The 27401-nt window shown below is 38.0% G+C and overlaps 1 long non-coding RNA gene across 6 annotated transcripts in view; it reads left to right on the forward strand.

The window, feature by feature from the left end:
- Nucleotides 1-27401, forward strand: part of LOC103161398 — a 641004-nt gene that overhangs the window by 555097 nt on the left and 58506 nt on the right. For 3 of the 6 annotated variants that reach the window (XR_004772310.1, XR_004772295.1, XR_004772302.1), the window contains one exon: nt 18916-19546. The exons of the other annotated variants lie outside the window; for them this stretch is intronic. This is a non-coding gene — a long non-coding RNA (glypican-5). Of the gene's footprint in view, nt 1-18915; nt 19547-27401 lie in introns of those variants that run through there. 6 annotated transcript variants of the gene reach the window in all.

Genomic DNA, 27401 nt, shown 5'->3' on the forward strand with positions numbered 1-27401 from the left:
TAGAATTGTTAATCAGTTAAGAAATTAAAGTCTTTCAATGGTTAATCTTCAAATAGGAAGGTTAATTTACTTATCCTGATGTGGCCCATTTTAACTACAACTATACTTAGACATGAAATAAGAGACAGAAGAGTGACCTCTATAACCTTTAGATGTGATTGTGGAAGAATGGTCAAAGGAATTTTTAGTGATGGATTACACAGATGACCAAAATATGGAAGAGTGTGCAGGAGACTATGCACCCTAAAAAGGCATGGAAACTGGCTATTTCCTACAGATGGGAAGCAGATGATATCCTTTACCAATACCTTGGTTTTAGCACAGGGTTACCTTTGTCAGAACTCTGACCAGCAAAATGTCATAATTGTGGTATTCTAAACCACCAATGATGTGGTAGAGAAGGCATTAAAAAAAAACCTAGTGCACCAGGAGTTGGTGGTGCACGCCTTTAATCCCAGTACTCGGGAGGCAGAGGCAGGTGGATCTCTGTGAGTTCGAGACCAGCCTGGTCTCCAGAGCAAGTGCCAGGATAGGCTCCAATGCTACACAGAGAAAACCTGTCTTGAAAAACCAAAACCAAAACCAAAACCAAAACCAAAACAAAACCTAGTGCATAATTGGCTATCTGAAAATAGAATTCTGTTGTATTAGATACATAAAAATGCCAGCTGATTTGAAACTAGATCAAAAATAAGTCTAGAAGGCATTGAAAGGGCATGGCATTGTAACAAAGAATATCTCAAACAATGCCAGTCACAATATGGATGGTAATGTCTCTCAAAAGGAAGTGAGAAGCATGGTGGGAATGTCTAGACTCAGTGACAGTAACAGTGAGAATGCCAGGGTGATCATAGATAGGCTGCCATTAGAAGGATGGATGGTAAGTGGTGACCTGCTGAGGGCTGAGATGAAAAATAAGCACATTTTATTACAAGTCAGAGGGAAAAAAAAGACTTTTTTAATTGACAAAGCATTTGGATGAACTGTTAAATTCAAGGATGGGGAAAAAGAAACTCATTATTGTACTAAAAATTGAAGGAATTTCTTTGAAATTTGTTGGGACTTCACACTTAACTCTTCTTGAAGCCTCTGAAAAATTAATGGGGAAAAGGAGACAATGAGAAAATTGCTTTAAAATGGGACTAAATCTGGATTATTTAGGAAATGTTCATATTACCTACCTTCAAAAGACATTAAGTTCACTGCCCTGCTCAGGAACATCTGACACCTGGAGTCTGCTCACAGGATCTGAACTCGGCCAGTGGGATTCAGCACACCCAGAGACTACCAAGGCCCCGGTATGAGTCCTGCCTCCATTCACAAGAAGAGGACTGACATCAGAGTATTGGAACTGTTTGCATCTACCAGAAGGGAATCTTGGTCCCATATACATCAGGAGAGGAAGAGAGTCTTGCTAACATACCAGAAGAAAGGATGGGAAGAAGACAATATAAAAGCACATTTAACAACAGAAAAACCAATATGACACCAGTACTAGGGACCCTAAACCAGCAAGACCTGAACATCACAATGCAGAAGAGAATGACCTTAAAAACATCATCATGAAAATGATAGAGGGCCTCTTTTTCTCAAAGAGGATATGAGAAAACCCCTTAAAGAAATGGAAGAAAAAACAAAACAAAAAATACAAGGTATCAACAAATCTTTCAAAGAAACACTTCAAGACCTAAAAACTGAAATAGAGACAATAAAGAAAGCACAATCTGAGGGAATGCTAGAAATAGAAAAGCTGGGTAAATGATCAGGAACTACAGATGGAAGCATAACCAACAGAATACAACAGATGGAAGAGAGAATCTCAGGAGTTGAAGACACACTAGGAGAAATAGACTCATCAACCAAAGTAAATCTTAAGCCCAACAAATCCCTAACACAAAATATCCAGGAAATATGGGATACCATGAAAAGACCAAACCTAAAAATAATAGGTATAGAAGAAGGTGAAGAAACCCAACAAAAAGGCCCAGAAAACATATTCAACATAATCATAGAAGAAAACTTTCCCAACCTAAAGAAAGACATGCCAATGAAAAATACAAGAAGCCTACAGAACACCAAATAGACTGGATAAAAAAAGGGGTCTCTTCACCACATAACAATCAAAATGCCAAACATACAGAATAAAAAGAAAATATTAAAAGCAGCAAAGGAAAAAGGTCAAGTAACATATAAAGGCATACCTATCAGAATTACACCTGACTTTTCCATGGAAACTCTGAAAGCCAGAAGGTCCTGGATAGATATTCTACCTACACTAAGAGACCACGGATGCCAGCCCAGACTAGTATACCCAGCAAAGCTTTCAATCAATATAGATGAAGAAAACAAGATATTCCATGACAAAACCAGATTCGAACAATTCATATCCACCAATCCAGCCCTACAGAAAATTCTGGAAGGAAAACTGCAACCAAAGGAATTTAACTACAACCAGAAAAATATAGGCAATATATAATCCCCCTTTACCAACAGCAAAAAGAAAAAAGGGATGGAAACCCACACCTAATTTCATCACCACCACCAATTCCAAAACAAACAAGAATGAACAATCAATGGTCATTAATATCCCTCAATATTAATGGTCTTAACTCGCTCATAAAAAGACACAGATTATCAGAATGGATGAGAAGACAGAACCCATCCTTATGCTGCATACAATAAACACACCTCAACTTCAAAGACAGATGGTACCAAAGAATTAAAGGTTGGGAAAAGATTTTCCAATCAAATGGAAACAAGAAACAAGCAGGGGTAGCAAATTGGACTTTAAACTAAAATCAGAAGATGAAGGAGGTCACTTCCTACTCATCACAGGAGAAATCCATCAGGAGGAAATCTCACTTATGAACATTAATGCCACAAATACAAAGGCATACATGTTCGTAAAATGTAGGGGAAGCTGTAGATACGCCTACTTAGGGGTTGGCTACAAGTGTGCCTGACCACGCCCTCACAAGCTTTCGAGGGCGTGGTCAGGGGACGTAGGGTGACTGCGTTTTCACTTTCGGTTTCTCTTTTGGGCTTGCGTACAGACTGCTGCCACACCGGCTGGCTAGGTCACTCTGTAAGTAAGGCTTTTCCTTATTAAATACCCTTATATTTCTACCTGACTCCGTATTGGTAATTTCCCACTATAGTAAAAGAAACATTAGTGAAACTCAAATCACACATAAAACCGCATACACTTCAACACCCTGCTCTCACCACTGGACAGGAACACCAGACAGAAACTTAACAAAGAAACATAGGAACTAATAGAAGTCATGGCCCAATTGGGCTTAACAGACATTTATAGAATACTCCATCCAAATACAAAACAATATACCTTCTTCTCAGTGTCACATGGAACCTTCTCTAAAATTGACCACAGACTTGGCAACATAGTAAACCTCAACAGGTACAAAAAAAATTAAAATAACCCCCTGTATCTTAGCAGACCACCATGCTTTAAAGTTAGAATTCAACAATAGTACGAATTGCAGAAAACCTACAAACTCAGGGAAATTAAGTAACGCCCAGTTGCACAATTCCTGGGTCGAGGAAGAAATTAAAAAGAAATTAAATATTTCCTAGAATTCAATGGGAATTCGGACATAACATACCCAAACTTATGGGACACTTTGAAAGCAATGACAAGAGGAAAGATCATAGCACTAAGCGCCCCCATGAAGAAACAGGAGAATAATCACATTAGAAAATTAACAGCACAACTGAAAGCTCTAGAACGCAAAGAAGCCAAAATACCCCGGCTGAGTAGATGCCAGGAAATAATCAAATTGAGGGCTGAAATCAATAAAGTGGAAACTAGGAGAACAATACAAGAATCAATGAAACAAAGAGTTGGTCATTTGAGGAGATCAACAAGATAGACAAACCCTTATCCAAACTTACAAAACAGCAGAGATTTCATTCACATATGCAAATTAATAAAATGAGGGATGAAAAGGGGGACATAACAACAGACACAGAGGAAATGCGGAGATTCATCAGGTCATACTGTGAAAACTTGTATTCCTCAAAATTCGAAAATCTAAAGGAAATGGACAATTTTCTGGACAGATATCACTTACCAAAATTAAGAACAGATAAGCAACTTAAATAGACTTATACCCCAAAATGAAATAGAAGCAGTCATCAAAAGTCTCCCAACCAAAAAAAGCCTAGGATGACCAGATGGCTTCAGTGGAGAATTCTACCAGAAATTCAAGGAACAGCTAACACCAATTCTCAAAGCAGATACCCATAACTAATCACCAAACTGAACTGGAACCAAGATGCAGAGAAGGACCAGTAAAGAGCATAGAGTTCCAGATCAGGCTGGTGAAACACACAGAAACAGCTGAACTGAACATCTTGGAACTCTTGCTCCCCAGTCTGATAGCTGGAATACCAGCATGGGACTGATCCAGACCCCAGGAACATGGGTTTCTGTGAGGAAACCTTAGAAATCTATGGAACTTCCTGTAGAAGTCCAGTATTTATCCATAGCAGAGGTGTGGACTTTGGGAGCCCATTCCATATAGAGGAATACTCCCTGAGCCAAGACACGCATGGGGGTGGGCCTAGGCCCTATCCCAAAGGATACAAAAGACTCTGATGACACCCTATGGAAGGCCTCACCATCCAGGGGGAGCAGAAAAGATATGTGATATGTGCTCACTCATATGTGGATTTTAGACATAGAGTAAAGGATTACCAGCCTACAATCCACACTGCCAAAGAAGCTAGTAAACAAGGAGGACCCTAAGAGAGACATACATGGTCCCCTGGAGAAGGGGAAAGGGACAAGATCTCCTGAGCAAATTGGGAGCAAGTGAGGATGGGTAGGGAGCTAGGAGAATGACAAGGGGAGAAAAGGAGGGGTGAGGAGGACATGAGGGAACAAAAAGGTTGAGTCGGTGTAAGAATAGAAGAAAACAAGAAAGGAGATACCGTAATAGAGGGCGACATTTTAGGCTTATAGAGAAATCAGACCCTAGGGAAAGGTCTGGAGATCTACAAAAATGACACCAACTAACAATCTAAGCAACAGAGGAGATGCTATGTTAAATGCTCTCCTTTGATAATGACATTGATGACTGTCTTATGTGCCATCCTATAGCCTTCATCTAATAGCTAGTGGAAGTAGAAGCAGACACCCACAACTAATCACTGAACTGAACTAGAATCCAGTTGCAGAGAAGAATGAGTGATGGGCAAAGGTGTCAAGAGCAGGCTGGTGAAACACACAAAAAACAGCTGGAATGAACAATGGGGAGCTCTTGGTCCCCAGACTGATAGCTGAGAAACCAGCATGGGACTTATCCAGACTCCAGGAAGGTGGGTTTCAGTGAGGAGACCTCAGAAATCTATGGGACCTCCTGTAGTAGTTCATAACTTATCCCTAGCATAGGTGTGGACCTTGGGAGCCCAATCCACATAGAGGGATACTCTGAGCCAAGACACACAGGAGTAGGCCTAGGCCCTATCCCAAAGTATATGATAGACTCTGATGAACCCCTATGGAAGGCCTCACCCTCCCTGGGGAGTAGAAAGGATATGTGATAGGTAGTGTTTTAGTTGGGGGGGGGAGTGGTAGGGGAAGAGTGGAGGGAGAGGGAACTTGGATTGACCTGTAAACAATCTTGTTTCTAATTCAAAAAGAAAAAAAATTCATTAAGTTCAAAGGTTTGCTTTTGGAACTTCTTTAAAAATTGAAACTCTGGACAGAAAACAGAAAACATTCACAGAACTGAGGAAGATACAAATGTCAATGAATGACGCATCTCACAGATGGCTAGGAGCAGTCACTGTGATGTCTAAGTGGGTAAAATGTTTGCATGCAAGCCCTATAACCTGAGTTTCATCCTTGGAACTTACAGGAATGTGGACAGAGAAACAGTTTACTTCACAAAATTGCCCTCTGACCTTTGCACCCTTATGTGTGCCTACTGCTATGACAACCACATGCACAGGAGTAAAAATAAAAATAAAACATAAAATTTAACAAATTCTATAAGAAGTGATTGAGTGACTTACCATCTCAGCACAAGATAAAAACAGAAATTAGATGAGGAAGTCTCTTTGAGCTATCTTTAAATATCCAACAAAAAAATCCATAATATGAGACAGAAGCATATATCCTTCCAAGAATTGTATAGTAACCCAAACGCTGCTGTATTGTGTTTAAAAGAACACAAAATAAAATAAGAACATCTGGTCCCAGGATATCCAAGGAATGGGGCTAGTGAAGCCATTAGGCTGTGAACACAGCTCTTCCTCATGAAAATGGTCAAGAAGGCAGTGCCTGGAGTCCACAGAGTATAGACACAAACTCAGACATTACAGAGGATTGCTTTATTTCAAGTTACTAATTTAATATTGGTAGTGGTTTTGTGTGTGTGTGCGTGCATGCGTGTGTGTGTGTGTGTGTGTGTGTGTGTGTATGATGTGGTGTGCTCATGCTTCATCATGTGTGCATGGAGGTCAAACAACTTTGGTGCCAGTTCTTTCCTTTCCCCTTCATAGGGATTGTCAGGATTGAGTCCATGTTCACCCATGATGGGAAGCCCTTTTCTTTCTGAGCCACCTGCCTATCCCAGGGGATTATCTGGAGGCATTGAAACTGAATGGAGTTTGCTGATTTAAATTGTAAAACTTTGCAGCACCTGAAGAACTCATTATCTTTCCATTTGTCCCCTCTTTGAACAAGATTATCTGTAACTGCTATCTCATACTTGTCTTAATTTGTATTCTGTGAGTGCTGTGGGGCTTTGGAGCTTTTGCATTGGGTGAAATGTACCTAAAATTGGTGCTGTGAAGTGATGGTACCTTTCAGGGCGAATGGAGAGAGGGTTACAATATTCTATATGGGAGATAGATGAAGCTTTCTCTGGAGACTGCACAAGACAGTAGTGAACAAAAGAATTCACCCTCCTCTGTATGTCCTGTACGCTGGAATCTGTGGATATGCTAAGTAGCAAAGGAGATTAATACCCAGCTAAATGAAGGTTGTTGAACCTTTTGTCCCCAGTGTAGGATGTCTAGATGATCTAGAGAAGTTCAATACAACCACAAGAGTCTTACAAGTAGAAGGAAAGTTCTGCAGTGCTTCACTCAAGACTCTAGAAATGAAACCTGATGCCAGCCCACCCAGATATATGCTTGATGTGGATACTTGTGAAGAGTAAAATAATAAACTTGTGCTGAATTTTCAACAGATTTTCATAGGGACTATAGGAAATTCATAGTATAATATCTCTCCTATATTATTTCTGGTACCAGATTCCTATTCACTGATACCCTGCTTTGCCCATATCTGCTAGATGTTGATCTAATTAATTGCCAAGTGTGGCTTAACAAGTTCTGAAATGTTTCTAAAATAAGTTTTCACTTCACACCCATTGTCACATTCTTTGGTATGTTGTACATTTTTAACAAGAATTTATTAGTATTCTTCAAGTGTCTTCATGTCAGGGTACAAACCCTCTTTGGATAAATTTGCAAGGACATTTCATAATCTACCTTAACTTACATACAAACAACCTTTCTCATGTTTTCTCTCGACAACATCTCTGCCATCATTTTGTACTGGAAAACCACACTGAACTCATGTGATTGCCTTGGGCACACCAGTGTCTAAACACTCTTCTCGTCTCTGCAGTGTTCTACCTTCGGTATACCTGTGAAATGCTTGCATACTTTGACACTTGCATCATTTACAGTCTGCTCTTTGTGTTTTAGTCTTTTTTTTTTTTTGAAAAAAAATTAATGTACCTTGATCCTTGATACTTAATAAAATAAAGCATGGCGATTTGTTTATAGCCCAGTAAACTTCGAAGTGCGTGCTTCATACTAGCTGATGAATGCCTGGCTACTTAATTGAACTAAGCTCTTTCCCTATTGTGTCAGTCTCAGCCTAAATTTATTCTCACATGGCCACAGCAAGCCACATACTTCTATCAAATTCCATTTCCATGAGGTCAGGTAGATAATACTACTTGCTTCTAGTATCATATTGACAATGTGAAGGGATGTTTCAAGTAAAAGTAAGAACCCAATTTATTTTATTGAAAGTGAATCAAAAGTAAAATTAATCTATAAAGCCTGGATTAAGATGAAATCCCTGAGGCTGGGACTGGTGAGTTCTCACTTGAGGCGGGAACTTCTTCTTTTTTTATATGTTTGTAATATTATTAGAAACAAGCTTCTTTTACATATCAATCCCAGTTCCTTCCCCCCTCCCCTCATCCCCTGTCCCTCTACCCCCATCCCAACCCTTTTCTGCTCCCCAGGGAGGTTGAGGCCTTCCATGGAGGATCTTCAAAGTCTGTCATATCCCCCAACTGTGTGTCTAGGTCAAGAGAGTATCCCTCTATGTGGAGAGGAAAAGACAAAAATGGTATGTACTCACTCATATATGGATTTTAGATCTAGAGCAAAGAAGTTGCAGCTTACAATCCTCAATGCCAGAGAAGCTAGGAAACAAGAAAGACCCTAAGAGGTGGGAACTTTTCATGCTCCCCTTAAAGAAGCAGACAGCCACCATGGTATGGCGAGCCTGTGAAAGGGCCAGATGGTGGGGAACTCTGGCAGCAGGAGAGAATGCAAAGGCAAAAAGAAAACAGGTCCACAATGGTCTAGCTACAAGGAAACAATTCTTCCCAACAAGGACAGTATGCTTGACAGCAGATCCCTCCCCAGAAAAGCTCCAGGTGGGTTCTTACATAATTTAGCATCTTCATTCTGGCCTGTGGAAAATTATGACTGTCGGGAGTCCTAAATCATGGGAACAGGGAAGTCGTAAGCATGAGTTGATTCAGCTTTCTTGGTTGGTGGTACGTGTTTCACAGCAATCGGAAGCTAATAAACCTATGAAAGGTCAGACTGTCAGGGAGCTGTTTAATATTTACATTTACTATCATTAGAAAACAAGCAGGCACCTGCCATCAAGTTACAGAGTACATCTCTTTTAATATTACTGTTATAAAATGCCCGACGAAGCAGCTTAAGGGACCAAACCCTATTTGTGCTCACGGTTTCACATGGATTTGTTGTGAATTGCCTCCATCTCACTAACTTCACCAGGACACTATGGCAACAGGAGATTCTTTATTCATGGCAGACAAGGACAAGCACAAGTGAATGTATGAATGCCACAGAACGGCCTAGATGCTTTAGACATTCCCTCAATGACCTATCCCTTCTAAATAGGCCCCTGCTTCCTGCCTTTTAAAGCCACTCACTAATGTGACTTCAGTACCTAATTGTCTCTAGAAACCCCATGACATTTTTGCCCACAGATAAGCTTTACAAATCCCACAGGTTACTCCCAATTTCATCAATGAAGCTCACCATACAGCATTAATATTACCAGTAAAAAGACTTAATGGCACACATATTCTTGACATTATGTAATGAGAATGATATATCACTACATTGATGACAGGAGATAATGTATAATCTCTAATCATAAGCAAATGCCCAAAGAGCCTAAACTGAGTACCATATCTGTCCCTTTAATAGGAGATAGATAAAGGCTGAGTAACTCTCCCAGAAGAGTCAAAGAAATCCAACACCTAAAACCCATGCAAAGAAAACTTTGATGAGATCTGTTGACAGGTTGTTATAGCTTTAATGTTACTAACAACAATAGCAATACAATCGTATTTAGAGTAATACTGCTTTTCATATACAACTTATTCAAAGGAGGGAAAGTAAAGTATCTTATTAAAACATAAAGTTGTTAAAAATAATTCTGTTAATTATTAGTTAATTATGTAAATGAAATTTTATTCAAATATTATTTTAACCTATGTAGCACATTGCTTTCTTTTCCTTAATTAGTATTACTGTGGGTGGGGAGCTAGTGGGAAATAAAAATTTACTACTTAATAAGTATAGGTAATGATAAGGTGCTCCACTTTGAAATTTTTTCTGTTAGTTTTCAATAAAAGGTGACTAATGCAGAATTTAGCAACTCTGCTCCTTGGGGATACAATTAGCTAGATTGTTTACATGAACCCTGGTTGAGATTATAAGTGTCTATACACGGATTGTGTCAGTTACCCTGGTCTGACCATATCCATGGTGGATTCTCAGTGTGTTCTTATGCATGTATTCAGCCCGTCCAGGGCATTCACTTAATTAGGTTGCAAACAAACTGGAGGAAATGAATTTAAATTAGAAAATTTCTACAATTAGCATGAAAATGTTTAAATATGGGTAACTTAAATTTTATAACATCTAATTAATTTATGCTTGCTACCTCAACTCATTTGTATCAGGACTATTCCAAATTGATAATTATAACCTCTGATTATTCCCTCGTAACCTAGGAAATAAAATGATATGTTCCCAAAAGACTATTGCTTAATAGTTTTCTATTCAACACTTAATAGCAATTTCCCACCTTGGAGTAAGTCCTGGCTAGCTTTAGTTGTGTCTTTTGTATATAAGAGTACATGATTATGATTTTAATGTGAAAAATAAACCTATATCAACAACTTAAATATTGAGAGAAATTTTGCAGTGCCAACCTGAATGCACATGAGGCCTCTAGATACTGTCAAAAGCCAGTGATATTTTTTTACACTCATGAGGTGTTGTGACAACAAATTTACAAGCTGAATATTAGGGGTATGGAAAAGGTCCAAATAGCTTACAGACTTGACTTTCATAAGCTTGCACTTGGTGACTAATGCCATCTAAAAAGTTTCACTTTACTTGAGAAAGCAAATAGTGTAGAGAAAGGACATGGGCAAAATTCCAAATATATCAGCTCTGATGAACGGGCAGGGAAAGAACTAGAAATAAAAGGGATCAGAATAAACAAGAGAAATATTTTGCCAACAAGGTATAGAGGGTTTTTTTGTCTGTTTGTTTGGTTAGTAGGTTTTTGTTTTTCAAGACAGAGTTTCTCTGTGTAGCTTTATAGACCAGGCTGGTATCGAACTCACAGAGATCTGCCTGCCTCTGCCTCCCAAGTGCTGGGATTAAAGGAATGCGCCACCACCACCCAGCTAAGATATAGAGTTTCAAGGGAACCTAAATGTTGTCACAATCAACCCTGGAATGTGACTATATGAAGCAGCATCTTGTTCATTTTCTTTGATTTTGCAATTATATGTACATATATCCATAAATATGATAATCTAAGTGATTCACATAGTTTCCTAAACAGAAGTAAATATTTGTAATGTTACTTATTCAAAAGCTACTACCTTTACTGGAGTGTCAACATGCTGCTGAAGTCTTCATTGCTTTCATCCTTATGATTTCAGCAACCACTTTTGGACAACACAAGAAACAGGGTACTGCCCATGGAATCTCAGAGAAGGCTCCAAAATTGTCATCATCTTTCTGTATCCAAAAATATGTGTGTGGCAGACAGATCCTTAAATGTGTTACGACTAAAACTCTCTTCTCCCTCTGTTCAGAAGCCATCTCTGTGTGTTTCAGAGGTGTTTTTAACACACAGAAGTGTCTTTAGAACAAGAGTCTTGGACTTCCTACTGTGACAGATCAAGTGTTGCTGAGTCCTAATGGCTTCCTTCAGAAGGCAAAGAGTCAACAACATAGACACAGATGAAAGGAAAAACAGGAGACTCATTTATTTAACAATGGGGCAACCTTAAATACCCTCCCATCACCTACATGTTCTATCCCACATTGGCTAGGCACAATCAGGACCTCTGACAGTGCCAGGCAGACTCCAGGTTGGCTCCTCTTGACCTGGTAGACCTTAACTTCCGACACTCAAGGGCAGCCAGCTTGGAGTGAGCTGGGCCTTCTGAGGTTATTTTGCAAAGGTACAAGCCCAGCAGTCATGACCTCTGGTTACATATGGATGTGCTAGAAATTTCATAGCCACAGGTTGTTACTTCTCACTCTCCAGAATTTCTTTAAGGATTTTTTTTCTGGAGATTTCATGCTTACTCTAAACACTGTCATCAATTTAAACATAAGAATTATTAAAGCACTATCCTAGACTATTTTGGCAAATAACTTGGGGAAAAAGGCCATCATGGAATTAATCAAATCAGTTAAAAATAAGAGTTCATCAAAGAACAAGTGGGTCAAATAGCAATATGAACTCTAGATGGGACTTGGGGGTATTCCATACCTGCTGTGCCTGTCCCTTTCACCAATCAGTAACCAGCAAACTTGTTTTTTTCCAAGTCTTGAAGGCTGCTCATTTTTAAGGTAACTGCAGAGCTGGGGATAAGGGGAAAGTATAAATCACATGAAAATATCCCAAACTTAGAGATGTCCAGCAATTTCCCCATAATGAAATGCTCCCTAATTTTCATAGATCTGCAAAGGTGAGATTCAACAGTTTTAAACAGAATTGTTACTGATTTTTAGAACAGATATGGGAGGTCTCTACCATTGCAGACGTCAGGAAACCTTACATGGGTTAGCATAGTCTCACTGGAGTACTCTGGGGGTTGGTCATGTGTGGTCCCCACTCAGCAAAAGAGAATCTAGACAGGTCCTGGATGATAGAAATCAGCTGAGGACATGGAGCCATAGAGATAAATGCCCCTTTGCAGTGAAGTGTTAAGAGAAAAAGTCAAAGGTTGGGAATGTTCTTGAAGGGCATCTGACAGGGTCCCATTAAATAGACCAGGGTATTACATGGAAGTTGCCACCCAAGAGGTTAATTCAAACAGTTTGTTAAATTTGAGGTGACATGTATAGCGTTGTGTTAAATTCAGAACATTACGAAGTCCTTTACAATGACATTGCAGAGACAATACCGCCATTTTATAAAATATGCACCTTTCAAAAATACTGAATTAGCTCAACTGTTAATCTGACCTACACATTTTGTTCATGTTTTTTAAAAGAACTCATTAGGATTCATGTATAAATAATCAACAGAATGGAGTTTTGCCTCTTTTGGTGTTTAATTTGAAATAGGTTAGTATATTCCTTAGTTCTTAATAGATGCTTTTTCCTGTGCCAATGATGGTCATTAAAATAATTCACTTTGATGTGGAAAACAACTTCTCCTCTTAAGGGCACTTGTGAGGAGAATTCACAATTATTGATCATTTTAATTGAATTATATCCTCAGAGCCTTAGGTTTGAGATCTGAATCCACAATCCTTAATTTGCAAGTAATCCACTATGTTTATTTAAATGCACTGGCTTAAGGTGAAGATGGGGAGAGAAAGCTTCGGGACACCAGGGTGAAAGCATGCTACTTTAGCTACTACATCCCTCAAATTAACCCTCTCCTCACTTCACAATCTATTTTCAGATTTACTGAATATTTTATGTCATATAAGAGCATTTAATCCAAAAATTGTTAAAATGTGAGTGTAAACTTTTAAAGTATTCTCTCAATGTGCTAAATATTTATTTTTCTCAACATCTCTCATCTGTTGTGGAATAATATTCTCTTATACCAGCATTGATTCCATTCATGAAAAGTGATGTTGATGTGACCACCATTCATAAAAACTGACCTTGGCATGAGTGAGTATAAAATATTGCTTTCTCTTTAGCTCTCTCTACCAGAACCGGTGTGCTTCTGTTGCTGTTTTATCACTCAGATATACCACACACCAGTAAACTGAAGACAAGTTATTCATAGGCTCATGTGCATTCTCTTTAAATTTTATGTTTTTTTTTTTAGATATATACTATTTTTCAGAAAGTTTTTATTCATCAACATCTTGTCAGTTGAATAAATTCTGGGTAATCCTGAATCCTTACTGGGTCAGTGTAAGAACACATTTTTTTACTGGATTTTCCTGAAAAAAATGAACGTTCTTTCTCACAGATTTGTTCACTTTTGTAGTCAATAGTTATGATTGCCAAGAATTGGACACATAATCTTCAGAAACAAGCTTTTATGTTACTTTATAATAATATTTGTTTCTCTCTATTTGAATTGTCTTATGGAATAACATAATTAAAATATATGTAAAGAATATTACAGTTGTATGCAAACATGAAATGTAACAAGTTAAGACATGCATAGAGTAAACATAGCACAGTCACTAATTAAAAGAGTTTGTTGGTTGCCCAGTTTGTACCTCACTCTCATGCATTCTGTTTCAAGCCACCTCCCCTTTCTCAACCCCTGATTATATTGGCTTAAATTATGCATGAGCAGATTTGTTGCTGAAATGATCAAATCCACCCAATCAAATTGGTATAATTTGCTTATTAATAAGTGTTAGCTTTTTAACCAATCCTACAGTGTTCCATTCAGGCTTGGGGCAAGAGAGTATTCTCCTCCTAAAACCATTCTCTGTGTCTGATATAAGCACCCCACTCCATTATTCATCCATTTCTTTCTTACACTTATTCTGGAATACTCCCTTGTCCCACCTTACATGTTTTATGGAAATCTCTCCATTCCAAAACTCCATCAACTATGGCATTAATTACACAGTAGAACAAATAGATTAAACACTTAAGTTTGCTGTATTTAGTTCTTTTGATTTACAGATGTGTTTCCCTGGGTTACATGAGTCAACAATAATGTGATCTTTACAACTGTATTTCAATGTAAGAATTATTAAAATCCATACAGAGAACTGTAGGAACAACTGTTAAGGCAATGCTCAGCTAAATCAAATATAAATAGAATGTTCCAGTTTTGCATTTCCTCCTAGGCAATTACTTGATCTGCTTCCTCCTCCTATCTGTCCAAGACATAGAATACTTAGAAGACTCTATAGTCACTGTCTTGCTCTAGTGCAGTTTATCTTCCCATATCACTCAAAATGATGTCCCTCACATAATGTCATAACCTTCCTCAGATCTATTCTATATTTTTCCATATAGAGGGTCGTCTAAAACAAAATCTATGTGCAGAAGTTCCATTGAGATCTTCAGCACCCTCAGGAAGTCTTGAGCATTCCTCTCTCACTCAACTGTTATGTTTCCATCGTTCTTTAAGATCATTGCTCTGCTCTTTTAAATTATTTTCATAACTAGTATATGTTAGACACAGTGACACTCTCCTACTTTAATGCTTTAAAGTCAAATAGCTCCATATCTTCACAGTACTCCTAAGGTATATGTATCGCTACTTAGAAACAAAAGTCTTTCCTCCTCTGTGCATCACTTCCACATACTACCCCTGTCAAACCCTCTTGGTCATGATCAGCAAATCCTCTCCATCTTTTATCATTTTTCCTTTCTTTTTAAATTTAGGTGTTTACCAGACCTTCATAGTTTCTCACTGAAGTTCGTCTACTTAATGTTTGGCACCATTCTATGCAAATTATTTTCTTCAGTTACCACTTTACTAAAGTACTTTCATGTATGAAGTATTCCTTTTGGACCTTTTATTGACTATTTAAAATACATATTATTTTTGAAAGTAAATTCTCCTTAAATTATACTCAATAAGACACTGTACAGTGGATGCCATTGTGGTAGAACAATGGGACACTAAAAGAGTAGAAAACATTTCTTTAATGCCCTTCCTTGCTTTTGATTATTTCAAAAATCAGCCTGTGGGTTTTTTCTTCCTATCTTATATCTGAAATCATCAGAAGCCTTCACTCTGTGAATGGCTTTCACAGTCTACATAACTGAAATAGTAGATTTTGTCCGAAGACTGTGAAAGCCATTCACAGACTGAAGGCTTCTAATGATTTCAGATATGAGATAGGAAGAAAAAAACCCACAGGATTGATTTTATCCTGTGTTGTGAGAACTTACATATCACTAACTCCAAACACTGGCAAACAGAAACAGACTAAAATAGCAGGTGTTAATAGGCTATTTCTGCCCACTTAATCTTTTGCATTTGTTTTCCAATCCCTACTCTTCTTGAGATTGAATGTAAGATCTTAATAGTGTTAGGCACACAAGACCGGCTAAGAATCAGGTGGGTCATGTTGGCTAACAATCTGAAGGATTTCTTCCTAATCATCTGTGAGTTATTCTGTCTACAATGGCACATTTAAGGGGGTTCAGTCACTGACAGATGACAAGCTATTTCCTTCTCACTGGAAATGAGAAAGTGATAACTGCTTTGAAGGAAAGAAAAAGGCCACATGTGTCTTTCCAACAGTCAAAATCTAAAAAGGAAGATTGGTGCTTGTCTTTGAGTAGTTTGTAATATAAATGACAAGGCAATAATTTAGCTGTGCTAATTGGAATGAAGCAACCACAGTCTTAGTGGGTTTTCTCAGACTAGAGTGATAATAGAAGGGAACAGATATTGTAGACTTGATCTCACTGTTATAACTGATAATTTATCACTCTCTCTTCTTAGTTGTAAAATTTGTTTTATCCAAATAAGAATATGGGTGGTTTTGAGGCTATGGATAACTTTTTGCTGTCATGTGTCTATTAATATACAGATGTTAATATTTTTTTCTTCAGCATCTTAATTTTAGGAGAGGAAACTTGCTTATAGAGTATCTTGTTGCTATTTATTCACTCATTCATTGAATCGAAAATATCCTGTCAAGATATATAACTGAATAGGATTCATTTGTTGTCTTCCATGAGTTCTCTTTCTGACCGGCAATTGTACTCAATTATGACCTATAATCTGCTTCCAACTCTACTGGCTTTCATAAGACAGTGATCTAGATTGACAGTTTCAGTTCCTTCCATTTCCCTCTTTAACATTATGTCTGCCTTTCTGGTATTCACCAAATGGTGGGTTCCTGTATGTATAATGCCTCTATGATAAAAAGAAGGAGGAGTATGGAGAAATCCAGATGTGAATGGCATAGGACACCTAGATTTTCTTTTATTCATACCCATGTCCAATAGACATTGAGTAATATCTTACCAGCATATATCTGTCTAATTTTGTGAGCCTCTCTGGAGACTGGGAAGCAAGGCAGATCAATATTTCAGCCAGACATACATATCATTATCCAAAATAAGACAAGATTCTGCAAACTAGGAAATAAAAAGAAAACAGATATAATTTGGTTCCTTGGTGTTTCTATCTTGACAGACTTTAGCATTCTACCCAAAGAAGGAGCATTGCTATGAAATAAACCACAGATGGAGGAGACCCATAGTTGTTAGAAGGACGAGTGACATGTGCTTTATGTAACTGTTTAAAGAGAAATATTTGTGATGAGTTTTAATAACAAATATTTAGTTAGGGAATAATGGGTAACACAAATCCATGATTTTGTATCAAGGTGTTAAAACATCTTGTCCATTCAAAAAAAAAAAAAAAACAGCTAAGCATGGTGGTAGGTGGTTGTCTGAAATCCCTGAACTTTGGAGGTTAAGGTAGGAGGACATGAGTTCAAGGCAACCCTGGACTATATAGTGAGTTTAGGGTGAGCATGGGCTGCATAGGGAGATTGTTTTTAAAAAATTTCCCCATATAAACCAACGAAACAAACAAGAAAGCCAAAACTTAACAAAAAAGAGGAGAAACCCCATAAATGCTAGTGTGATAAAGGAACAATAATAATTGTGGGGAAAGAGAAAATCTTGCCCCTATTCACAGAATGCTAAGGACGATGAAGTGTACCTTAAACATGATGGATGTTGAAAGCATCACATCCCCTAAATATTAATGAAAACTGGATCAAAAAAATGAGACTCAAACTCTTATCATTAACCTAATGGAGAAGACAAATGATGAGATACACAGTCACAGCTTTAAATAAGCTGTCCCAGGGGAACAGAAAAACTGTAGGTTAACAGAGCAGAGTCTGAATACAACTGGTGGATGATTTGCTTTCAGAAGCAGGGCTTTTCTAAAGAGCATCCAGTAGAACTTGCTGAGTCTAGTGGTGCTCTCAGAAACAATGGCAAGAATTTGAGATGGGAATGCTAAGAGTGGGGACATAATCTTACAAGTTGTGCTATGGATAAGGACAGTCAAAACAAGAGGTACACAAAGACAGGAAAGAAAATTGGAGATCACTGGGAAATAAGTAGCCATGGAAAGTAGAGTAAGAAGCTGTGCTCAAATAAGAAGAAATTCAAAGTAAAATCAATATCCTGAATATATATGCAAAAAGTCTTTTCTGTATTTCAATATTGACTGTTTTCCTTTAAGATTACTTTTACTTTACCTATAGTGTGTATGTAAGTGTGTGTGGTATATACATGCATGTATATGTGCATGCATGTTCACTTCAATTCCTAGAGAAGCAGCCACTCACTGAGCCTGGAGTTCTGCTGTGGTCAGCAAGCCTCAGTGATGCCCATGTCCCTCAGCCTGGAGCACCACAGTTACAGGGCTGCACAGACACGCCCAGCATTTTATGGTGGTTGCTGGAAACTCAAAGTCAGTTTCTTCTGAGTGTGCAGCAAGTACCTTTACCCAACGAGCGCCTTAGATTTTAGTTAATTGAGACAGAGTTTCATGTAGCCCAGATTGTCCTTCAGTCTGACGTGCAGATATGAAAGGCCTAGAATTCCCAATCTCCCTGACTCTACCTTCCATGTTCTCAGATTACAGGCCTACACCCCCATGCCTATGACAGAGATAATTCAAAAAACCAAGAGGGAGTGTTCAATAGTCAAATGTTTGATCCAGTGGATAAAAGCTGTTCTTTGAATTTCACTATTAAATGTTCATGAGCCAGCGAAGGAATACAGGTTCAGTAAAAAATGAGAAGGGCGGGGGGGGGGGGGTGAAACAGAGATACATGAGAGGAACTAAATACAGCATTGTAAAGACATCTGGAAGAATTGTGGGGGACAGAAAACCAGACAGGGAGAAGTTAATTATTGTAGGATTATACCCACATGTGTGTTGGAACGTGTGTGTGCACATCTGTTCTCTGAAGGCTTAAGCACAGTGTTTGTGGAGAAGAAAGGGGGCAGAGGTGGGTGTTGCAAAAGAGGTGTTGCAGACAAGAGCAAAATGTATTTGCAGAACTTAGTTCAAATAGCTGGTCATCATGGGGGTGCTGTCCCCAGAAAGACACTCATGCCTATTTTGCATGACAGGTGTTGCACAAGTGGCTTTTGTTGTAAGGATTTGCTTCCATCAGTTGTCTCCTGCACCCAAAGTGCCAAGGCCCAAGACATTCGCTCCAAGACTGAGGATAGAACTGGATCAACTCATGAAGTACACAGTGAGCAATACTTAATCATTTTGGTGAAGCAACATAGGAATCTTTTGGAATCATGGATGTCTTCACTTTTCCCAGGACATAATGTTGGATACATGAAGAATAAGAAAATCTCCATTATAGCTCAGTTTTATAAAAGTAATCTTCATCTGATTTGATTCTTTTGGACATGAATATAATCTTACAGATATAATGTTTTATTTAATATTTATGACAAGTGTTTGCTGAAACTTCAACTCACATCCCTATTTTGAATTATCAAAGAAAAATCAAGTATATGTATATTCCATATAACCATCATAACAGTGTTACCTATGTAATACATGTCTCTTTGTTACCAAATATTCTGTAAGGAGTATTAAAGCCAATGTTTCCTTATTAATAATTTATTTATCAGATATGAATATTCCATAAGTCAATTACTATGACTTATCTTTGATGTTAAGCCTAAACTTGGTCTCCACAAGCTGAAGCAATTTATCATATCAATAAAGTTAAGAATTGAATTAAGAACTTACTTTATTTTTATGACCTGAGCAGACTTTTGGACCCAAATATCTCAGTGTGAAATGTGAGAGACATATTAAGTTACTCTGTGGAAATGTCACATATAAGTAATCATAAATGGATTCTAGCAACAGTCTCTGAAATATAACTCTTGGACACTGAGTCATATTCATTACTGCTTTTGGCAAGAGAAGTAGAGACTATCTTTGAGAAGATCAATTTGTTGAGGCTCTTTGAATACATGCTCTGGTAAGGAATCGTAAGGGAAATGCTTGGCAAAGGAAGAATGTATTCCATCAAGATAGCAAGACAAGGGTAATCTTGGGGATGGTGTTTGGGACAAAACAGTTTCATCTTTCTGAGAAGTGAACAAATACTAGGGATAGACAGCTCTTACTTTTTATTGTCTGCTGTTGGGCTCTGAGATGGTTGCTTGTTTTATAACGGGCACATGGGGAATTCATTATCTCTTGCTATGGCTGTTTTTTGTTTGTTTGTTTGTTTGTTTGTTTTGGGGAAGGAATGTTTATTTTGTCTTACCCCTTGGTGAGGGAATTCAGGTTGGGAACCTGGATGTAGGAATTGGAGCAGAGGCCATGGAGGAGTGCTGCTTACTGACTTGCTCCCCAGGACCTACTCAGCTTGATTTTTTTTGGACAAGTCAGAACTGCCTGCCCAGAGGTGCCTTCACTTACAATAGGCTCCCATAGTGATCATTAATTAAAGTATGCTCCCAGAGGCTGCCTTCAGGCTAGTATGATGGATGCTCTTCAAATGATGTTTGCTTCTGTGAAGTTGAGCAAACCTAACCAGCACAATAGTCAAATAAACATATTGTAATACAACATAAGTACATAGAAAAATATCCAGCTGAATCAACTCATTGATACTGACTACACTGATCATGTATTTCGGAATAATATGAGAAATTAGACTTGCAACAAAGCAAAATAGTAGTTCTTACATGATAAAGCAGAATGAGTTATTTATTTGCCAATATATTGCTTTAGTTTTAAGTTAAATTAAAATTTCAACTTATTCATCTTGGTAGTCACACTTCAAGTTGTCAATAGCCACAAACCAAGCCTACTTGTAGAACTTCTGTATAGCAAAACAACCACGATTTAAAAACAAAAATAATAAGAGTGCTGGCATTGAGATTCTGGCCTTTAGTTACAGTGCCTGGGAGGGAGAGACAGGTAGATTTGTGTGAGTTTGAGGCCAGCCTTGTCTATTAGTTCCAGGCCAGGGTCACATTGTGAGAACTTTCCAATAAATAAATAAATAAATAAATAAATAAATGTGGTGGTATATTATTTTTGATCTAATAAAGCAACTGGAGATCAAAATGCAAAGGTAGCCACAGCCATAGAGGCAGGCAGTGGTGGCCACACCTTTAATCCCAGGACTCGGGAGACAGGCAGATGGATCTCTGTTAGTTCAAGGGCTATGGGTACTTTTGATATTTGGAAACTTTGTTGTTTTAAACATAGATCACGATTCACGTTTCCTCAAGTATTCTTTTATCTTTGGCTATTAATGGTTGAAAATAACATTAAGATTTAACAGTTGCTTACTAGTACAAAATGAATGACAGTGAAAATACAGGTGTCTCCTTTCAAGCTATTTTTCCTGATTAACTATACACAGCAATAATGAAAAAGTCTCCACTGCAGAGTCTTATCCCCTCGCCTGTGTGAGTGACCCTAGGACTGAGCATATCAGCATTTGGATACGTTTATACACACATGCACATACATGTACACACCCAAAGAATTTCTGCAGATCTTCACTGGATGGCATTTGTTCCCAGACTTTGATCTCTGCACCAAGACTGGAATCATTGCTTTTTCAGGCTGTCTTCCTTTATTCATCTCTTACTGATCAGTATCTTTCCAGGACACAGAAAAAGTTACAACAGAAGGATTCCTGGCAGCAAATAAATTGTGTACCATTATGGGACTAAATCCTGAAAACCTAGCATGCTGTGAACGGGCTGTTGTGATAAATGAGAGAAAACAGGTGGGCTGTGACTGAAGAGTTACTTCCCATTTCTTGTCACATTCCTGGGTCCTCATGTAGTGCCACACATGCATGCACCTGCTTTTCAGAAATAAGTTTATCATTCTCTGTTTTTTTTTTTTTTTTTTGGTTTTTCTCTGTGGCTTTGGAGGCTGTCCTGGAACTAGCTCTTGTATACCAGGCTGGTCTCTCATTCTCTGTCTTGATGAATTAGAAACTATAAATGGCTGAATAGGGTACAACACTAGGAATTAACTTTATTTTTAAATAATTTTTATCTTTTCCTTTTATGAAACATATACTTTTCTCACTTAATATATCCATATATCCTGATGATTCTCTCTCTCTCTCTCTCTCTCTCTCTCTCTCTCTCTCTCTCTCTCTCTCCCCTCTGCCTCCCATTTCTTAATCAGCCCACCACCAGTCCAGCTCCACCCCTTTTAGTCTCTCATTAGAATACAATCAGGCTTCTAAGGAATAATAATAAAATGAATTAAAATAAGTTAAAACAAGAGCCAACACATCAGATTAGGACAAACTAAACAGAATGAAAAGAGCACAAGCAAAGCACAAGAAACAGATATGGATACGGAAACCAACTCATTCACACAATCAGAAATTCCATAGAACCACTAGACTGGAAGCCAGGATATGTACTCAAGGAACCTATATGGTAAACAGAGAGAAGAAAAATTTGTATAAATAAAATAAAATTAAGATAACAAAAAATGGAAAATCCATCACCTGAAATTACAAAACAAGAAGCTGCCAAAGATAGAGGTAAGTTCACAGTCTGTTGGCCAACCCCTTCTGGGCTTGCAGCCTGTGTTGGAGAGCAGTTTGTTTCCTTAGTGAGACTCCGCTGGAGAAAACTAACTTTTCATTTGTAAGAGGTTATCAATTGGAGATGGCTTCTGGTTAGGGGTGTGAGCATGTGTCTACTTTCTCCCCTAGGACAGCCTCTGGTTCAGACCCATGCAGGCCCTCTGTGTGTTGCATCAGTCTCTGTGAGTTATTTGTGTTCTCCTGTTGATTTCTTGCTGTCCTTTATCCAGTCTGGCTCTTACACTTTTCGTGCCTTCTCTTCCCCTGAGCCCTAAGGAGAAGGATTTGATGAAGACATCACTTTTAGGACTGAGTGTTCCAAAGACTCTCACTCTCTGCACATTGTCTGCATTTGCTGCAAGAGGAAACTTCTCTGATAAGGATGAGCAAATGACTGAATGTAGACAGAAGTTTTTGTCCCACCTGGTCCCACAGTCCTTTTGTTTCAAATAAACAGAGGCTTCTATTAATTATAAACTATTGGGCATATTGCTCAGGCTTCTTATTGGCTAGATCTTTTAATTATTAACATGTTTCTATTAATCTATGTATCTCCACGTATTCTTGTGTTACTGGTGATGCCCAGACATCTTGCTTCCTCGGCAGCTACATGGCATCTCTTCAACTTTACCTACTACCTTTCTCTACCCCTGTTTAGATTTCCTGCCTGGCTAAATCCTGCTGGCCCATTGGCTGAAACAGCTTTATTCATCAACCAATAAAAGAAACATAATATTCACAGCTTACAAAACAGCATCCCCCATCGTGTGAGCATCTGCAAATATCATTAGGAATCATTTTATTGTTTTTTTTTGTCTTTAGTTCAATAGTATTTGGTTTTACCCTAATTCCTTGGACTATCTAACCTCACATTCTTGGTCACCCAAACATTGTCGGTTAGCAGTTCCATCTCATGCAGTGGGCCTTATGTCAAGGCATGCATTGGTTACTTATGCCTCCAGATTGGTGCCATCGTTGCACTAGTATATCTTGCAGGAAAGTCATCATTTGTGTTGATATTTACATTTCTCCTTTGGAAGTTTGCACAGTATCATCCTGTACCAAAACCGCTAGCATGTAGGGGTGAAAGCTCTATGTAGACAGCAGCTTAACTTGTCCATGTTCAATGAGTTGTATAAGTGTTATCTTCATCAATCAGATCTTGCTATCAGTGTGTAAAACAACCTATTGTCTAGGCAACAGCCTGGATTGTTTGTGGGTTTACCCTTTCATCCCTTTGTCCAAAACTAAATTAGATATAGACCAATCCTGGCACTGGAAGCTTTATTTGGTGACAAGAGATGGCCAACTGAAACTCTGTCTCCCCCATTATTTGGGGATTTTATTTTCATCACCTTCATATTGTGTATATTTTAAGAAGCTTCAGATATGCTAGGTTTCCATACTATCCTTTAACTAGCCCTTACATTTAGCTGTCTTTCCTGTATTCCCTTTCTTATACCCTTATCTTATCTTTCCTGTATTCCCCATCTTCCCTGCCCTTCCTAATTTGATCCTCTCATCCAGCTCCCACATCCATCTACAAATTTTTATTCAAACCCTGTTACCTGGCAGAGAAGTCCATGCTTGTAACTGCCAAGCCCGCACTCTAGGCCCCAATATGTGCTTTTGTTTTTATCAATACGTGAGATTAAGTGGCAAGCTCTCCTTGTTCTAGGGAAGAACTCCACCACTGAGCTCCATACTAAGTCCTTTTCTTCTTTTCATATAACATTGTTGTTAACTTTATTATTAGTTATAGAGTAGTGTCATTGTTAAATGTTTTAAAGTTCCCATGAAGAACCACAGTTGATGTATATAATATATAGGCAATGGAACCCACAATTTTGTTGTACAGTTCTGCATGGTAGTGGAGTGCATAACCACATGACCACTGCCAAGACTTAAACAGAAAATTCTGCATTTCCCAAACATTTTCTCACGAAATGCTTTTGTCGTGTGCCACTTACATATGCCATAGTTGGCCATGTGAGATGAACACTGACATCCTACTGTAAATGTGAAGCAGTCTGATTTTACAGAAATGGCAATTAATGTTAAAGAGGATATCCGTCTGGCATGTGCTAACCCAGTATGACATGTGACACTACAGTTAGAGGAGATTAGAATACACGTACATGCACAAAGAAAAGGCATGTGTGAGAGTGTTCTGGGAATCAGACACTAGTGATACCTGGCACTTTCCACTGTGGCACCATGAGTTATCAGAAGAGGATCCTTCACTCTTTAAAACACATGGGCTGGGGCTTCCACACTATAATCATGACAGTCATGTCTTCCACAATTGTTGATGATGAATAAAAGACACTATGAATATTTGGGTGAGAGTAGTGAAAACAGAAACTTAAATCTTTTATGAAACTTAATTTAGGATGTGACTATTGTGTCATTTGTCATGATAGACTATGTTTTATATTACCTGATGTATTTAATCCACATTTCTTTATTCCTGAGGGTGAGCTTCTTGGCATATACTTATGATTCATTAATCCTGACTTAATACTCCACAATCTCATAAATTTTTTACTTATTATTGGTGATGGGTAATGTACTGTGTATTTTTATTTTATTAATTGTTAAAATACTGTTTGGCCAATGAGATAGCAAGTTAGTCGGGACTAGGAGTCAAAGAGGATTCTGGGAAATGTAGTAGAGAAGTGGTGATCCAGGCAGGAAGTGACATAGAAAGGAGACTCATATTTAAAGAAGGAGAAACAGGAAGCGTCCCTTTTTTCCACTCCTCTCCTGCTCCAGTGGCACAATGTGATCCACCGGCAAGGAGGAACGCCAATAAGGCTTCCTCTATAAGATAAGTCTTATAAAATATATAGGTTTATGATAATTAAGACTGAGCTAACAAATGAGAATCCTAGTCATTGGCCAAGCAGCATTGTACCTAATACAAGTTTCTGTGTAATCATTTGGGCCCTAACTCAGGTGGGGGGCTGGCCTAAAGCTCACACATGGTGGTGGGGCTCAGGTGGCTTTTGGCTGAAAGATTTATCATAACATATTGGATTGTTTTCCCAGTTGTTGGGTGTTGATACTGTTATATATTCACAAAATAATTTTATCATATGTGTGACTGGTAGACTCTCCTTACTGTTGCTTTTCTGGTTATTTTCTGTCTGTGTCTATAAAAGGGTAAACATGTCTAATGTCATTGAGTGTATCAGTTTCATTTATAGATTAACTTTTAGCTAAGAATGCTTGGATTAACATCAGGTTTGCAAAGGTAACTTTCCTTTGTTTCTACATAAGTTGATAATTCTCAATGAAGTAACTGTTGTGTGATATGTGCAATGATGTCTTAGCATCTTTGCTTGGGAAGCAAATATCTAATAGTTCCAGGACTGTTTCTCAAAGATTTCCTTTATTTAGTAAGCTGACATAATTGTACCTTTTTCAAAATCAGGCATCTGTATTTGGTATTTGATATTTCTGAACTTCTATTCTATTTATTTCATCCCTCCATTAATCCATTGCTGCAATCCTGTGTAGCAAAGGTATGGAATAATTCTTAAAACCATGGGGAATGATCCCCTAAACTTGGCCATTAAATGTAGTCTTGGATTCTTTAATTTTTCTACCTTCCTTTATATATTTTAGGCAATTTTTGGTGTTCACAATTTTCATGGATATTTAAATAACTATGGTTTGCTTAGGATTTAAAAATGTGAATATTGAGCTTTCCCACCTATGAACACCAGGAACACCAGGAATCTCTCTATTTGTTAAAGTGTTTACTTTTTATAGCACTTTTTAGCTGTTAAAATACCAATTCTGCATATTTAGGTAAACATTATTGATTTTATAGATTGACTGTACTGCAGTCTTGCTATACTCATATGGAATAGCTGTTTGACAAAATAATCAGGATGTATTTATATCTATTGTTGTCAGACAATAGAAATAATTTTCTCTCAAAGATAGATATTCATTATTTCTGAATTGTTGATGTGACTTCCACGTTCAGAATGAAATTTAGAATAACAGTAAATACTCAGCCTTCTTTCCCTGTAGCCATTCAGTATTAAAGAGAACCAATCAGACAGTCACCATTTCATAAATTATGATAGTTTTTTGTTTATTTTTATTTGTTCTCTATCAGATTAACAGAACCCTTAGTGTTATTAATTGCTGAGAATCTTTTGAGTAGAATGGATGTTGAAATGTGTCAAGTTTATTTGATGAATATATTAACATGATAATTTCCCATGTGTCTGTTAATTTTGTGAGGTATATTTATTAGATTTTAAATTATTTCTTTTTTACATTAATTTTATGTATTTTCAAGAATGACATACTATATTGACATCATTTCCACTCCCCTCCTCCCACCCTTACCCTTACCAGGCCTCTCTTCATTCTCTCTTAAATTCATGACTCTTCTTTATTCTTGTCACATATAAAACACCACTATAAGTCTAAGCATCAATACAACTTTCTCAGTTCATTTAGTGGTGCTTATATGTGTTAATTCCTAATTACTTGGGATTACATACACCTTGAGGACCACGTCCCAGGAGAAGACCGATTCTTCCTTTCTTAGTAGCTAATTATTGCGTGTATCTCTTCATTTAAGTCAGGGACTCGTGAGATCCCCCCTTCCATGATATCACATCCGCTAGTGCTGCCATTGTCAATTCTTGTTTGGGCAGTCATATTGATGAGCTGAAGTTTTTTGGATGCAGCTTCCCTACCAAATATAGAAGACATTACCATGCATCAGACATCCTTGTCTTCATGCTCTCAGATACACACACACAAACACACAAACATGCACACGCACATGCACACACACATGCACGCACATACATGTACACATGCACACAAGCACACACATAAACACAGAGGCACACACACGTGCACACACGCACACACATGCACACATGCATGCACGCATGCACACAAAACACAAACATGCACACATGCACATGCACACGTGTACTCACACACATGCACACATGCACATGCATGCACACA

The sequence above is a fragment of the Cricetulus griseus genome (genome assembly GCF_003668045.3).
Source record: "Cricetulus griseus strain 17A/GY chromosome 1 unlocalized genomic scaffold, alternate assembly CriGri-PICRH-1.0 chr1_1, whole genome shotgun sequence".
In the NCBI taxonomy this organism is placed as follows: domain Eukaryota; kingdom Metazoa; phylum Chordata; class Mammalia; order Rodentia; family Cricetidae; genus Cricetulus; species Cricetulus griseus.